A 15,490-nucleotide genomic window follows, 5' to 3' on the forward strand; every position below is an offset into this window, starting at 1 on the left:
ACACAGGCCACCCCGCCCCCCAAGTCTGCCTACAGCCTTCCCTCTCTCTCCCTCTTAACAGTTCCCTACTCTCTCAGCCAATAGAGGAGTTTAAACATTTAAATGTGGTTTCTAAACTGCATTTAAAGAATTAACCCATTTTGCCCCTCGCTGGTCTAAACCACAGGGTGCCAACCTGACGCTAATTGCTTTCATCTGGTGGTGTTCCAGACCGCTCCTCGGAAGGAAGGAGCGCACATTCCTGGCACCAATTGGCTAATTCAATTTTCACCGGCATTAGCCTCTGTCAGAATATTCATGAGCAGGGGAATGAGGACCCGAGGCACAGGCAGGCGGCAGCCACTCAGCCTAGGGAAGGCACGAGGGGCTGGGAGCGCACAACGCGCAGCGCTCAGGGGCCGGTGACCGCGACAAAGCAGCTCTTCTCCCTGGTCGGGCCCCGCGGGGCCGCAGGAGGGCGGGGCAGGGCATCGGCGGGGTAAGCTCCCTGGCATCGCTACCCAACTCCTGGTGACCGCACGGACACTTTGCAAAAGATCCGGAGGCAGAAAAGCTGTGGCACTTTTGACAGAAGGGGAAGGGGGATGGGGGGCAGGGGCAGCGCTGTGAGCAGGGGCGACGGGACCCAGCGGGACGCCGGCAGCCCGGTGGGGCTGGCAGCGATGTGAGCTGGACGCCCGCCCCGGAGGAGTGTGGACCGAACGTCCCCGGAGAGCCGCCCGCCGTGCCAGGTAAAGCGGAGAGCTCGGGCCGCCGCGCGTCTGTGCCCGGGCTCCGGGTGCTGGAAGCCGCTCCCAGGGAAGGCGCCCGGCGCTGCGCGTGGTCCACTCTGCCACGCACTGTGCCCGCAAATACCCGCCGCCGCGGAGATCCTGCGGGCCCTGGGAGTTAGACTTCCTCGGACTTTGGGGGAAGGGGATGTGAAGGGGCTGTCTGGCCTGGGGAGCGGCTCTCCGGTAGAAAAAAGCTGGGGTACAGCGGGGCTGGCCGCCGGGGCAGCGCGCACGGGGATGGAGCCTGGGTATCAAGAGTGTGCCCAGGGAGGGCGCTTGGCCCGGCTTCGCTCCCGCTTGCCCCGCGGGCGGCGGCGCCTCCCTCTGGCTGCCGGTGGAAGAGGGCCAGCTGCGCCCTAACGCAGGGATGCGCGCCGGGAAAGGGCACCGGGGCCCAGGCTGCGCGGAGGCGCGGGCGCCTGCGAGTCCGGCTCCCGTCCGCGCCTAGCGCTGCGCCCTCACGCGAGCTCGGCCGTGGAAGAAGAATGTGGTGGTGACTTGTGTCCCCACCACCTGCCGGACAGCGCTGACCCCGGATTTCCTGTCTCGGGGCCCCACACTCCCAGGGAACGCTCTGAATTGCTGGATTGCACTCGGGCTGTTTGGGCTTGGCGCGCTGCAGTTGTCCTGGGGATGGGGGAGAACCGGGAGCAGGGGGGTCATCTGGTGAAAGTTGCAGATTTGTGAAGGATACGCTACCCCGGAGTCCCAGCCGGCCCTTAGCAACAGGAGAGGCTGTGGGCTGGACTTGGGCTGAGGCGAGCCTCTGCCTGGCTATCCACCGGGCTGGATCCTGGGGGGCAGAGCCTTCCCCCCGGAGGCGGGCAGGCAGGAGGAGGACTGGAATCGGAGCAGTGGGGAGTGGGTTGGTCGCCTGGTAGACTCAGAGTTTACTGTTTCGTTATTATTGCCATTACTATCACTATCATTAATGCTTTTGGTGGTGTTAGTGGCACGAATGACAGAAAGGGTTTTGTCTTCAGACTGTTATAGGTCGCCTGGAAACTGAGTCTACCCCTCCCCCAACAAAATGTCCACTGACACCCTCTAGTTTCTGGCGCATCGCTCTAGCAAAAGAAAGTACCCCTCGGAGATGTGGTGGTGTCAGGCACCCGGCTAAGGAACAGGATCTCCCCAAGAACAGTAAAAACAACAAAAAGTGCAACTGTGTGATGTGCCTGCTTGGAGGCCGCGGATGAAACTATTTTTATCCCACTACCTCCCTCAGCCTCTTCTGGCTGATGAATCCTGAAGGCTTTGCCAGTCTTGAACCCCACGTCTGACCCAGCTTTTTCCTCTCATGCGCAACACAACCTGGAAATGAATGTTTCTCTGAGTGTGAGCCTTGCAGTCTCACTGGGCATGTCACTCGGCGGGGGCAGGCTTCAGACCCCCACACTGGAGGCAGCCACCAGGGCACCTGTGCTGGCCTCTGCTTGGCTTGGGCCCTGGTCAGAGCTCCTCCATGGCACAGGCTTGGCCAGCTGATGACTCAGTAAATAGGGCAAGAGCGTGGGAGGGCAGAGTGTCAGAGGGAAAGCATCATGGGACAGAGGGCACCCCGCTTTGCTGGCCACATCCCTGCTGCCAGAGAAAGGAGAGTGGAGAGCAAGCTCTCAGGGTCTGTGTGGGCTGTGGCCACTGACTTTGGCGTGACCTTTCCTTGCCAGGACCGGTTTTCCCCATTCGCCAGTGCACTGATAGCCTCGCCTCTGTACTGGGATAGTTGTCGTGAGATGATCGGATTTTGTAGCCCCAAAATGCTTTGGGCCTCCTGGAAAAGGTGGTCTATAAAATAGGCGTTTGTAATGCTTTGTGAAAAGTTTGCTACACTGCGGGTTAAGGAGATAGATACATTTTTAGCATGTGTGCCATGTGGCAGTGTAAAATTAAAATGGAAAAGTATAAACATAAAAATGACTTAGCATTCTTGACATGCTTGTGCATACTTGTAGAAAAATTATCTTTCATTTGGGGCGAGTTGCCTGGGAATTTAATCAGTGTTTATACTACTGAACCGCCCCCTTCTACCTTTCTCCCCTGTAAAATTTTATGACCCAGTTCTCACAGGAAAGGCAATGAGAAAGTCGTAAGTGCTGGGGGCTGAGAGGCGGGACCATAGGGTTGTTAGGGGAACGGTCACAGAGGGTTTGGAGACTGGTATGGGAACAAAGATGCCATCATCCCTGCAAAGCAGGAGAACGTTCTTTTGGAAGAAATGGTTGAGCAATGAGACCCCACACTGACTACTGTCTGCTCTCAGATCCGGGGAGGGGGCTCCCTCAGATGGTTCAGGAGAGCCAACCAAGGTGTTTTTCCCTCTCCCCCTGGTAGAGGCACTGTCTTCATCTAGTCTTTGGACTGGTGTGAACTCCCCATCCCTGTCTGGGCGCTGCAACCGTTCTCCCTTGCCATGTCCACGAGATTCGGAGGTACCCTCTCAGCCCCTCGGATATTTGTAAACATTCCTCAGCCTCCGAAGCTTCCCAAAGATGCGCAGCTGTTGGTGAATTTAAGTAAATAGTTCGAAGTAATCAAGAGAGCTACTGAAAAGTGAATGTTTTCCCCTGGTGGAGAAGTTATTGAATGCCTTTTGAGTTAGAAAATTAGCGGTTTAGAAAAAGCAGGGGGGATTTCCTTGACTTCCCTCTACCCATCAGCCAGCAGTTGTGTTTTTCTTTCCTTCATAGTAGTGAGCACTGTCTGGTTAAGCATTTTTTCCAGTTTCAGACTTAGAATGGGGGTTCGCCTGGTGGTGTTCTATGGACAGAGGAAAAATGTAAAGAGATACGGAAGGAAGAGCTGCAGTGGCTAGAACATAAATCAGCCAGAATATATGGGGGGTGATGAGAATAGGTCTTTTCACCCTTAAAAAAAAAATGTCCACTTTGGAAGAAAAAGAAGTCTGATTATTGGCATCCAAGGCTGCACCCAAGGCAGCTGATGCCGAGAGGAGCCAAAGGGCAGTTCTTCTTAGTTTAGAAACAGCAAGACAGCCTCTGCCAAAGATCGCTGTAAACACGGAATAAAGATTTCATTGTGGGCTGCTGTGACTGGAATAATTAGACGGTTAATTGTTCATTCTGATCTGGTGGTTGCAATAGGAGCGCAGAGCAGAGCAAAGAGGAGCAAGGGAAAAGCAGAAAAGTAACACATCACTTCTATCTCCACTTGTTTCACTTTGATGGTGCCTTGGAAAATCCTGGTAGTTTTCCAAAGCACCTCTCTACTTCCAGAACACTGCAGCACTGGAGAGCGGAGACCCATGGCTGCCTTCCCCCTCCAGGGTCAACTCTGGAGGTGGACAGAATCTCCCATCTTCTAAAAGCAGCTGGGGAACTACAGTAGGAATGAATGACTTAAGTGATTCCTGTATTAATAGATTTCAGTTAGGCACAAACCTTAGTGTCACCTCAATCAAAATATACGCAAACAGCCCTAGATTTTTGCACTTCCCCGACTTTTTTCTCCAGGCATCTAGGGGTTAAGAAGTAAATACTCCATTTTTGACATTTAATTATATTCCATTGTGAAACAAATTGCCTAGTGATTAATCTTTCATATTTAATTGAAGAAACAGCCTCCTCTGTATTTTCATACTAATTGAGAGACAAAACAAAATGTATTTTGAGTAATAAAGGTGATTTTTAAGCAGCTGAGCATCTCCAGTTATAGTTCGCAGTAGACTGTGACTTATTGTTATTGCCTAAAAGATGGTACTGTCATAAATTCCTTCTGAAATGACTTGTGCAGATGAAGAAATGAGTAAGGGACTATAGAGAGCATTAAGCACATGGCCCATGGGGAGGGGATGGAAGAATCATGTATTTAGCATGTTCAAAGCCTCCCAGAATCCCAATATTGACATGGACTATGGAGCAAAGTTTTCAATGAAAAAAAGAACACCTTTTAGTGTCAATGTTAAGTGCAGTTGTTCTGGGAATAAAAGCACTGTGTTGTTTTTTAAAAGCATAATAAATTACATAAGTCATCAAGTCTCATAAAAAGAAATGCGTAGTTTCTCCAAGATATTCATTTTCTCTCCATGTGTTTTAGAGGTGCAAGACTTTCTTTACTAACCTTTAGTTCCTTTTATTCATTGTGAATCAAAAGGGATGGCAAGGGCAAAATACTAAACTGTTGAAAAGCATAAGTGGTACAAAATTATGGAACTATCAAGCTTTCAGAAGGCAAAATTCTACTTTACAAAATTGTCTACAGCAATTAAAAATAGAAAATCATATTGCTGCATTAAGTTATGGCAACAACCCATTTTCAAGAGAAATTTAGCCTTTTCTCATTTAATTGCTATTCATGGTTTGCTAGATTTTCAGAATAATCTGCCAGTCTCCTGCTAACCAAGACTGTCTAGTTCAGTTCCTAATTACATATGGATTAAATTAATTTTAGAACTCAAAGCATTGCTCAAGTGCAATGCGAAACAGAAATGATTCAGTTCTCCTCAAGGTATATGCAATATTTTTTAAGCTTAAGGAATCATAAAAGAGAGCACATTTGGTATGGAAATACATCAGTGAATAACTACACTAAAGGACTAAGGAATGCTATAAACTGTGAATCTTTTTAAAAATATGCTAAAGAAAGTTATAATGGTACCATTCTTTTTTCTCCCCAAACAGTAAGAGATGGTTGTGCAAAATACCACAAAAAGTACAAATGTCAAAGATATGCCCAGCACTGCCTGAAATGGGGTATTGTTGCTACTTATAAGAGTGTTTCGCAATCTAATCAAAAGTTTAGACTTTATTCTGACTAATGTCATGACCATGTTAAGAGTAAAGAGGTATCTTATATGGAAGAGATATTTCTTTATAGTTTTATAGCTCCTTGCTGGATTCTAACACATAGGAGATTCTCAATAAATATGTATTGATTTGATTTTTTTATAAGGAAAATTAAATTATATCAATGAAATTTTCAAGTTAGATGAATTTATATTTTAAGTCGAGTACCTAAGTGGTCTTTGTTACTTTAAATTCTTTCTCTACACTGGCAAGACATGCCTGTGACCAACAGTAATAATTATTGGCAATTGTCTGGTGTGGGCATGAGGGAGGTAAGAAAATAGGAAAACTTCAAAGCCTTTCCTTTTTTTTTCAGTTTTGCCTAAACATTGAGTGTGTTTATGCACACACAAGTGGTTAAAAATACACAGAAACACTTCCTAATAAAGATGATACTTCCTCAGACGGTTATTATTCACAAGTAATCACATGGATTCCACCTTTCAAATACTGAGTGTCAGACCAATTGTGACTCAATGGCTACAGGTTCTCTAGTGCTTCAACTAATCAAAGGGTAATAAATAAAATAATTTCGTCCCATGGCAATGGCTACATCTGGTTGTCACAGAAGTTTGTTTGACATGTGGCGAACTGGTCAAGCCCAGCCACGTGACTGCAGCACTGTCTTCAACATCTGGCAGGAAGACAGGAATCTATCCCTGACACGGCACGCTGAAATTACCTGTGGCCAATACACTTACACCTATCTGCTCCTGCAGCGGATGTGTAACTAAAACAAGCTGTGAGTCTTCCACCAAAAATAAAAAGCAGGGGCCCATAAGAAACTAAAATGTCTTCAGGCCAGTGGTTCTCAGCCTGTGGGTCGCACCCCTTTGGGGGTTGAATGACCCTTTCACAGGGCTCACCTAAGACCATCGGAAAACACATATTTCCGACGGCGATTCATAACAGTACCAAAATTACAGTTATGAAGTAGCAACGAAAATATTTTTATGGTGGGGGGTCACCACAACATGGGGAACTGTGCTGAAGGGGCCACATTAGGAAGGTTGAGAACCACTGCTATAGGCAGATCATCAGCCTGATTTTTTCTTTCTTTTAGGTCGGACCTTAGTGGAACGAACAAGGTGGTCTTAGAGAACAGTACATAGTGTAATTTATTGGCATAGTTGGGAGCTAGTAGTCACGAGAAAACCAGGCCAGAGTCTTAGCATGAAGATTCAATTACCCCTTGGACCCAGAGAATAGTTTACTGGGATTAAAGTTAAGGCTGTGGTCAAGTAGCATGGAAGGATGGGCGGTGCAGGGTTCTGGTTCTCTGGCTGATGTTTTTGGATGGAACCAAACTTTGGTTTCCATTTTCCAGCAATAAATTAAAACACAGTTTATTAAATAGTAGCTTATGCAAACTGATGGATAGATCTTTTATTTCTTTATTATTTCTTTATTGATTTGAGAGAGAGAGGAAGGGACAGGGGGAGAGAGAAAGAAACATCAATGAGAAAGAACATCGACTGGCCGCCTCCTGCACGCCCCCCCTGGGGATCGGGCCCACAACATGGGCATGTGCCCCGCCCGGGAATTGAACCTGCAGCCTCTTGGTGTATGGGCTGACGCTCAACCACTGAGCCACACCGGCTGGGCTGGATAGACATTTTAAGTGTGCACCTGAGTATACGTATTTTGGATGCATTTATAAAAACCTGTGGCTAAATGGGCCTGAAGACTGGACTCTTCCCGTCTGACCTGACACAGTCAGAGAGCCATACCCCTGCCCAAGTGCCGATGGCGGTATTCTGAAACCCTAACTTTCTGCCCCTTAAGCTTATATTATTTTCACTGTGATACACTGCCTGCTGGATCATAAGTTTGGCGAGATCAAAGTGAATATCTTTCTAGTTCTGGTGTCAGAATAGAAGGGGCTCTTCTCTACGCAGACAAGAAGAACCAAGACAGAACCTAACGGGTCCGCAAAGTTAACAGTAGTGGAGGCAGCGGCAGTGAGGCAGAACCCGAGCGAGTCGTTTACTCCTCCTGCATCTAAGTTTCTTTACGTGCATACACGGCAGTGATGAAACAGAAAAAGCTCAAAGGGACACTAACAAATCAATCGACTATTTATGTCGATTTGACAAAGGAGCACTGCAGATTCTTACCGGTACATTTCTCCTCTATAGTAACAAGCCTATTATGGAAACACCTGGAAACAAGGAACAACAAAATGTTCACCCGCCAGACTATGGATAAATAAATTGTGGTATGTTCGCCAAATGGAATATAAGAATAGTAGTAAAAAGGAATGAACTTCAGCTACAGGCAACAACATGGATGAACTGGTGAATGTTAGAAACAGCAGTGAAAAGAAACAGCACATCGGGATGATGCCGTCTCCCTAAAGCTCAGAAGCAAACAGAACTAAACAAGTTGTTTGGGAACACAGCTACATGTGGTGAGATGCTTTGTTTGCAATAAAGGGGAACACAAAACTCAGGAGAGCAGTGGGAAGTAGAAATCGTGAGGAGAGCCCAGATATTAATGTTCCAGCCTCTGTGTATTTATATTTTAGTATTTCTCACAATTTACATATATATTATATTACATTTATTACTTTGTATACTGTACATAAAATATTGTGTAATAAAATTTTAAGGTAAAAAAGAGATCTGTGGCTCAAGTTATTATATATAATGTTTTCCTGAAGGGACAATGTACATTTTATATCATATTCATTTTCACTCTGTTTCATTTCATCCAGTCATTATCATTGAACCTTTATCAACTCCTAATTTGGGTTAACTTCTAGATATTCTGAATAATCAATGAACTTACCATAATTTATTTTTAAACCAACAGAAGTAATTTCATTTAGCAATTTAATTAGAAACTAGCTAAAGAATTTCTAAAAGCAACCAAATACATTTTTTTTTTAATTTGAAGGATTATTAGCATTCTGCTAAGAGTATCAAAACAGATGGAAGTAAATATGCAAATTTTTGCATCTAAGATCTTTTTTCATGCAAATCTTTTTTACTAGACTTTGAGAATGGGCAGTATCACCTACTTACCACCTTTTAAGGTGAGGTCGAAAAACCAAGTAGACATGATAGCCATCTCTGTGCCCACCCACAGTACATGCCCACAGACATCCCTTATGGGCTTTCTGGTAAAAAAAAACAATACAAGGCCCAATATCACTCTCAAATCTCTTGATATCCTGCACCCAGGGCTTTGTATGATCTGCAAGGCACCATCATTATGTCAATGAAAGAAGCCACACTTGAGAGCATGTGTCTTGTAAGCTTTCTTTGGACATCAAATACATCTAAATCTGTGCCCATACTTTGCACAAACGGGCAAGAACTCCCAAGGATGCTCATCTTATAAATAACTATCATGTATCACTTCATGTGCTTGCATTATTATCACTACAAATTGTATTGAAAGCAAACAGTATCTAGCAATTAAAGTGCCTCTTCATTAACATTATAGTTTTGAAATGTGACAGTTATATTTAGCTTTACCCTTAGCCTATATTCTCATTTCCATAACATTGGAAACGTTTATTTCAGTCTAAAAATGTGAGGCACACTTGCATTTGGAAACAAAATCCTCAAGTAGTCGTTAAAAAATTAATCCATTTGGCAGGTCAGCACGTCAGTGGAATACGCAGGCAGCTAAGCACAGAGGCCATCATCTGACTCATGGAGCTGGTGAACACTTGGAGCTCAAACTGCTGAGGGGTGCTCCTCAAACACAGGAAAATAACAGATTTCTTCATGATACAGAACTGCTGGCCGTTTCTTTGGATACACCTATATAGTTTGCTTGTGTCAACTGAAATGTGTAGCATTCAGAGACCAAGCAAATGGAGCACCGTTTATTCAGCCCTGCCTCCGTGCCAGGCACTGTGCTGGGTGATGCATGGGCACGACCTCACTGGGCCTCTCTGTGAAGTCAGCGTTCTCATCTTGATTTCGCAGGTGCGGAAACCGAAGCACAGGGTTAAGTGGTCACCATGGACAGATTTCAAACCCAGGACTGTCCAGGTCCCACATCTGTAGCCCTAACCAGGCAGTCACATTGCCTCCCGGAGAGCAGTTTCCTAAGTAGGCCCCACCGGCGGTTTGGCCAGGATCATTCTCTGTTCTCTACTGGAAGGGTGAGAAGGAACAGCTCTCTGCATTGTAGGGTGTTCAGCAGTATCCCCGGTCTCCACCTGCTGATGCCAGTAGCATCCTCTCAGTCACCGAAATGTCTCCAGACATTGTCACATGTCCTCTGGGGACCAAAATTACCCCTTATCAAGAACTACTGTCGTAGAGTCAAGTTTAACCTCCACGTATTGCTTATTAAAGCACACATTTTCAATTTAAGGGTAGGTCATCCATTTTTTCAAATAATATAGATCATTCTCATAGTTATGTCAGCCACATTATAGATGATTTATAAAAAAAATAGATTACACATAACTTTGGGGGAAAAAAATAACTAAATTAACATGTCTTCATTAATATCTGATCTTTTCCTGTTAAACTTGTTTCCTCTGGGGCCCAAACTGGGTGATTAAGAGATTTCTGTGATTATATATTTGTACCGATGAAGACTGGTACAATGGCTGGAAAAAAAAATCATTTAACTACAGGTCCCAAATGCCAATTAATAGACTGTCCACTGGGCTCCAGGTCCCAGGAGGCCAAGGAGGGGAACTCATGAATGCTGCTGCAGGCCTCTGTTTGGCCTTGACATTATTACATTTTGCTTAATTAGTAGTATGGATGCACACATGACGGTCTGCCAATCATAGTTATAAATGTGGTGAAACCAGAAGGAACAGGCAGCACACTGGACGAGGAAATAGGATGAAAAGCTGCTAGGATGAGCCGAGTGTGACCAGATGAAATGTAACAGGGGCAGATGCCGGGGAGGACAACACACGGCGGGGGGGGGGGGGCAGGCCAAGGGGAGGCAGAGCTGGGACTGAGACCCCGACCTCCTGAGAGCCACTTTCCGGGGATGCGTCGGTTCCGGCCGTGCTCCGTCCTGGTCAGGGCGCACCTGCGGTGCCTCGTTCTGTCCACTCACCGTGCTCTGCCAGAGTCCTGTCTGCAGAAAATAGCCACTGGCCATGAGGGGCTCAAGGAACATGCCAGATAGAGAAAGGGTCGCAGGTGTTCAAAACGGCAGACTTGACACAGAACAGACTTAGAGCGACCATGATAGTCATCTTCAAGTACCTGGAATATCGTCATGAAACAGAAGTTAAATTAAGTCTCCATTGCCGTGGAGAGCTAACCAGGACCCCTGGAAGGAAGCTGCAGACGGAGCAGCGCCCTTTATCCCGGCGCAATAATGAGCTTCGTAAGGATGAACTGTCCTGCACTGGAGCAGGCTCCCCTGGGGAGCAGTGAGCTCTCAGTCTTCGGGGGAACATGCAGGTGACTGGCCTATGGGAGGCTGAGCCCAAACAGAAGGGGGAAGTACCAGAGGTTCTCTAGGGTGCTTTCTAGCCACTTTCTTGTAGGCTACTATGGACCTTGTAAACTACTCTGTGAAGTCCTGCTAACAAAAGCATGATCTGTGTTTTCTCTAATCCACACATTCGGAATCATAGGGGTAAAGAGAATAAGCAGGAGAGGGAATCTTACCACGTGCCACTTGCTAAGAGTAAGAAACACCTGCTATGTGCCAAGCACCGTGTAAGTACTTCCCCAGCCTCATCCCACCTACTCCTGAGAAAACCCCCATGAAACAGGAACTGGTATCGCCATTTTGTAACTGAGGAAACTCGGTCACAGAGAAGTTAAATGACCTGTCCAAGGTCACACGGCTAGTAACTCCAGCCTTGCTACTTGAACACGGGTCAGTCCAAAGTTACTAAGTCTGTTTCATAATGACTACTGGTCACGGCCTCATCCTCCCAACAGGGGTCCACTCTGCTGTTTGGAATGTGGGCAATTTCTGGAGTTTGAGACATACAGCTGTTTAACCACAAATACCCAAAACATCTTCCAGATGATGATTTAAAGCACATCATTTGAAAAATTATTTGTGGTTTTCTATTTCCATGATATTGCTCCCTCCCAACCAGGCAAATTACTTTGAGTTGACTTTAAGTAAATGAACAAAGTGGGGGTGTGAGAGGTGTGTGTGTTTTCCTAGGTCTACAGAAGAAAGAATGATAATGACATTTACTCTGTGAATGAAGGAACTCGAGCCCAGGCCTCCAGACCAAAAGCACCAGCGTGAAACAAGATGGATCGTTGTCATTGCCATAAATTCAGGAAGTTCTCATGGTCACTTTTTTAGACAATTCATTCTATCATTAGAGATGTGCTCTCTTCTAATCAGGATGGTTCTGTTGTGTTATCTTCTCTTTTATGATTTATCTTTGGTTTTATTTCATGAAACCAAACTGATTTCCAAAAGTATTTTCTCTGCCCCTATTGCTTCGGTGCCAGAAAACCCATGAGCAGCTCTAAGCCATAGAGAGCACTGGACTCAGCCCGTCTGTGACTCTGGCTGACGACAACTGTCACTTGGCCGGTTTCATCGGGTGACTTCCTGTTCTCGGGCAGTGCTGCCTCCTGCCCACCGTTCCAGACAACAGTCAGCTTGAAACCGGTTCGGCCCTTGCTCTCTGAACCCAGTCTACCCGGGAGCTCAGTGCACTTCACCCACTGAGGGCCTTGCGTCTCTTCCTCACTCCCGCAAAGCACCAGGGCGTAGGAGGGGCCCAGACACTTAATGGGACTTAAAATGGCATCTCACGTAGCCCTCTGCGGGACAGCTGTTTTGCCAGACAGCCTGTTCTGTATCTGTGGATGCCCAGGGCCAGGTCTTACCGTGACATTCACTCGGGGTGCCATCCTGCCATGTCGCACCGTGTCCTGAAGGACGTTTCCATGGCTTCAGGACGAGGAGTGGGGATCCGTGCGCTGATGTTTTATTCCTGGAGTTCCTGTTTTTACATTATTCCACAGGGAAACCTTTATAAAAAGAGTGTTCTCGGTTTACTTTGTGGTGGGAAAGAGTCTAAATCAAAAACCAAGCCATCTTCTAAATGGGAAACCTCTCTCCAACTCCAAGCAGCACAGAGTGGAGACCAGGAGAGCACACCTTCAGTCACGCGGGAGCCACCCAGAACGTGGGATCTGACAGGTTACTGGGGGATTCGGACAGAGCTGATTAAGAACTGACCTGAGCCCTGAGCCCTGGCTGGTTTGGCTTAGCAGTTGGAGCGGCGGCCTGAGGACCAGAGAGTCCTGGGTTCAGTTCCCACTAGGGGCACGTACCAAAAACAAAAAAAAAACTGACCTGAGAAAGAAACAGCTGCAGTACCTTGACTCCCAAACTTCCAAACTCCTGCGTCAGTGTGTCAAAAGCCATGTGACATCAATCTCTACCCTCGTTCAGGTTCTGAAAAGTGTCGCTGGCCTTGTCATGCCATCTTTAGAAGCCACTGGCTAAGGGATCTGAATAACTGGGGGGTGAGTAAGTGCAGTGCAGACGAGAAAGCAAATGAGCACGGAGGCCTTATTTACTGGAAGGGGGGAGAGGAAATATGTCATTATTCACGGTTCATTTCATTATGATCTGCAGCCTTTAAGCGAAGAGATCTGTTACCTTCCCCTCCCCATCCCAACCCCACCATTATTTATGTCCCATGAAAGATACCAATGATACATCTTGCGTCTTTGAGTTAAAAGGAAACCTTTCATACTTTTGGTGCTGGGTAAAAGAAATATTTAAGCCAAACTGAAGGCATCAAAAATAAGTAACTGCATTGAAAAGTCACAGCCATATTGAACAATAAACAATTTATGGAAGGAGTCCAGGAAAAACTGTTTTTTAAAAAATTGAAAAGCATAGCTTCTGACAAGTATTCTTTATTCATGAGTGTAAGTAGAATTTTTCAAGAAATACAAAATAAAATGCAAGTTTGACACACACATTTCTCTTTGAGGCTTGGCAAAAACAAACAAACAAAAAAAAAACGTGTAGGTGGATATGAGGTTAATTGCAAAGTTTAATTCTGTGATCGTTAGCTATGCTAATTGAGAGAACAGAAGAGGTCCGGATTATGTGAAACTGCAAATGATCCAAAACCACTGAGAGCCTAGGAGGGAGGTGCTTTTGCACTTTGACAGGAATACAGGTAAGCCAGGGGTGCAGCATTTCAATTTTTAAAAAGATAAGGACGTCTCCTAAGTGAAGTCTAGATGCCCAACCTTGACGACTTCTCTTGACCCCTTCTCTCTTTAGCTTTGCTCCTCTCAACCTGTCCCGAGGTGCTGGCCATACTCAGCAGCCCAAAGCTGGGCTTACTTTCTGCTGGGGACACCAGATAACCTGATGGTTTATCAGCTGTACTCTTTTTTTTTTTTTTTTACTGTGAGAACTTTTATTTATTTAAATTTCTTTTTTTTAATTAATTTATTTTTGTTACAAATGTTTCTCCTTTTTTCCCCATTGACCCCTCCTCCCATGCCCCCAGCCCTGCCAGCTGTAGTCTCTGGTACTCGGTTCCCCTAGGGCTCTGTGATTCTGTGAAACACACGGGGGAGGGGTGGTGCTGAGGTTGACCCAGGAAGCTTTTGCCCCGTAACACCACCCCGGGTAACAGTTCCCAGACTGTTCACCACTACCAAAACTCAAAAACAAAAATGCCATCTCTCTTCAACATTTGTCTGGTCCCAAGGCAAACTGGAATATGAACTGTTTCAAAAGGATTCTGTGCATGCAAAGTGAATAGCTGTCAACAGGCTGTAATTAAGGAGATGAGATGCTGTCAATAAACGTGAAATAACGATTTCCCTCGGAGCAGCCACATTACGTCTTATCTCTTCTCTCCCCCTCTCCTCCCTCCAGGATAATCGAGAGTTGTCTCAATATAATTTCGAAGGGGAAACTCCCTCTGTAGCTCTTCAGAGACTTAGAAATTCATAGACAAAACACTCTTCTTCCTTTTCAGATGGACATGTTGCTAATGTTTTCTTAAAATTCATGGTGTCTTTGCCCTGGCCGGTTTGGCTCCGCGGTTAGAGCGTCAGCCTGCGGTCCAGAGAGACCCGGGTTCGGTTCCCGCTAAGGGCATGTGCCTCAGTTGCAGTTTGTCCCCGGCCCTGGTTGGGTCGTGCGGGTGGCAGCCACTCGATGTGTCCCTTTCACGTCGATGTTTCTCTCTCTCTCTCTCTCTTCCTCTCTCTCCCTCCCACTCTATCTGAACAAAAAATGGAAAAATGTCCTCGGAAAAATGTCCTCGGGTGAGGACAAAAAAAAAAAAAAAATCATGGTGTCTTTTTGGCCAATTATTACCACTGTCCTCCCTCCAGTGTTCTGTACGTTTAAGGAACCCAATATAAATTCATTAGTTGATGACTACACAGCAATAGAGATGACCCAGGGTGTTCACTTTGCAAAGTTTTAAATGTGCGATTTCATGTTTTCAGTGCCATAGTCAACATATTATTTCTTTGGTCCACGGGAACATTTCAGGTCTCAACAAATGTTTTTAAATAAAACTATGACTTTCCATGTCAAGAAATGAAAAAGTTACTTTCCTTACTCTCCCTCCTCGGAGCTGCTCCTGCCACAGCCTTGCTCGAGTCGCCCCCACGTCTGGAGGAAACCACATTTCTTTTGAACTATCTCTGATCCTTCCCCACCCGGCCCCCGAGGTGGCCCCAAACTTCTCTTCCTGTGCGAGACCTCAAACGACTGGCCACAGATTTCTCTGCTCACCCCCAAGTCTCTGTTGTTCTCCCCTGGACTCGATCACACTTGTGCACCAAGTTCGAGGGTGTTTTCACGGGTGACAGGTGCCTATTTTCTCCCCCTGCTCACTGACTGAGTCATAACTTCTTCAGAACAGACACGGGGTCTGCCTCTTCTCTACGACAGAGTCCCCTCCCTGAATGGCAGGGGCTCATCAGTGCCAAAGGCCTGGTGCTT

The 15,490-nt window shown here is 46.2% G+C and overlaps 1 protein-coding gene across 1 annotated transcript in view; it reads left to right on the forward strand.

Annotated features, from left to right (window-relative positions):
* The first annotated feature begins 337 nt into the window (after positions 1-337).
* The window catches only part of CDH20 (cadherin 20), a 200,198-nt gene continuing 185,045 nt past the window's right edge, over positions 338-15,490 (forward strand). Inside the window, exon 1 of the mRNA XM_036244455.1 lies at positions 338-731. The gene's annotated coding sequence lies outside the window, so the exon portion shown is untranslated. The remainder of the gene's footprint in view (positions 732-15,490) is intronic.

This window comes from Molossus molossus, unplaced genomic scaffold, assembly GCF_014108415.1.
Source record: "Molossus molossus isolate mMolMol1 unplaced genomic scaffold, mMolMol1.p scaffold_m16_p_6, whole genome shotgun sequence".
In the NCBI taxonomy this organism is placed as follows: Eukaryota; Metazoa; Chordata; class Mammalia; order Chiroptera; family Molossidae; genus Molossus; species Molossus molossus.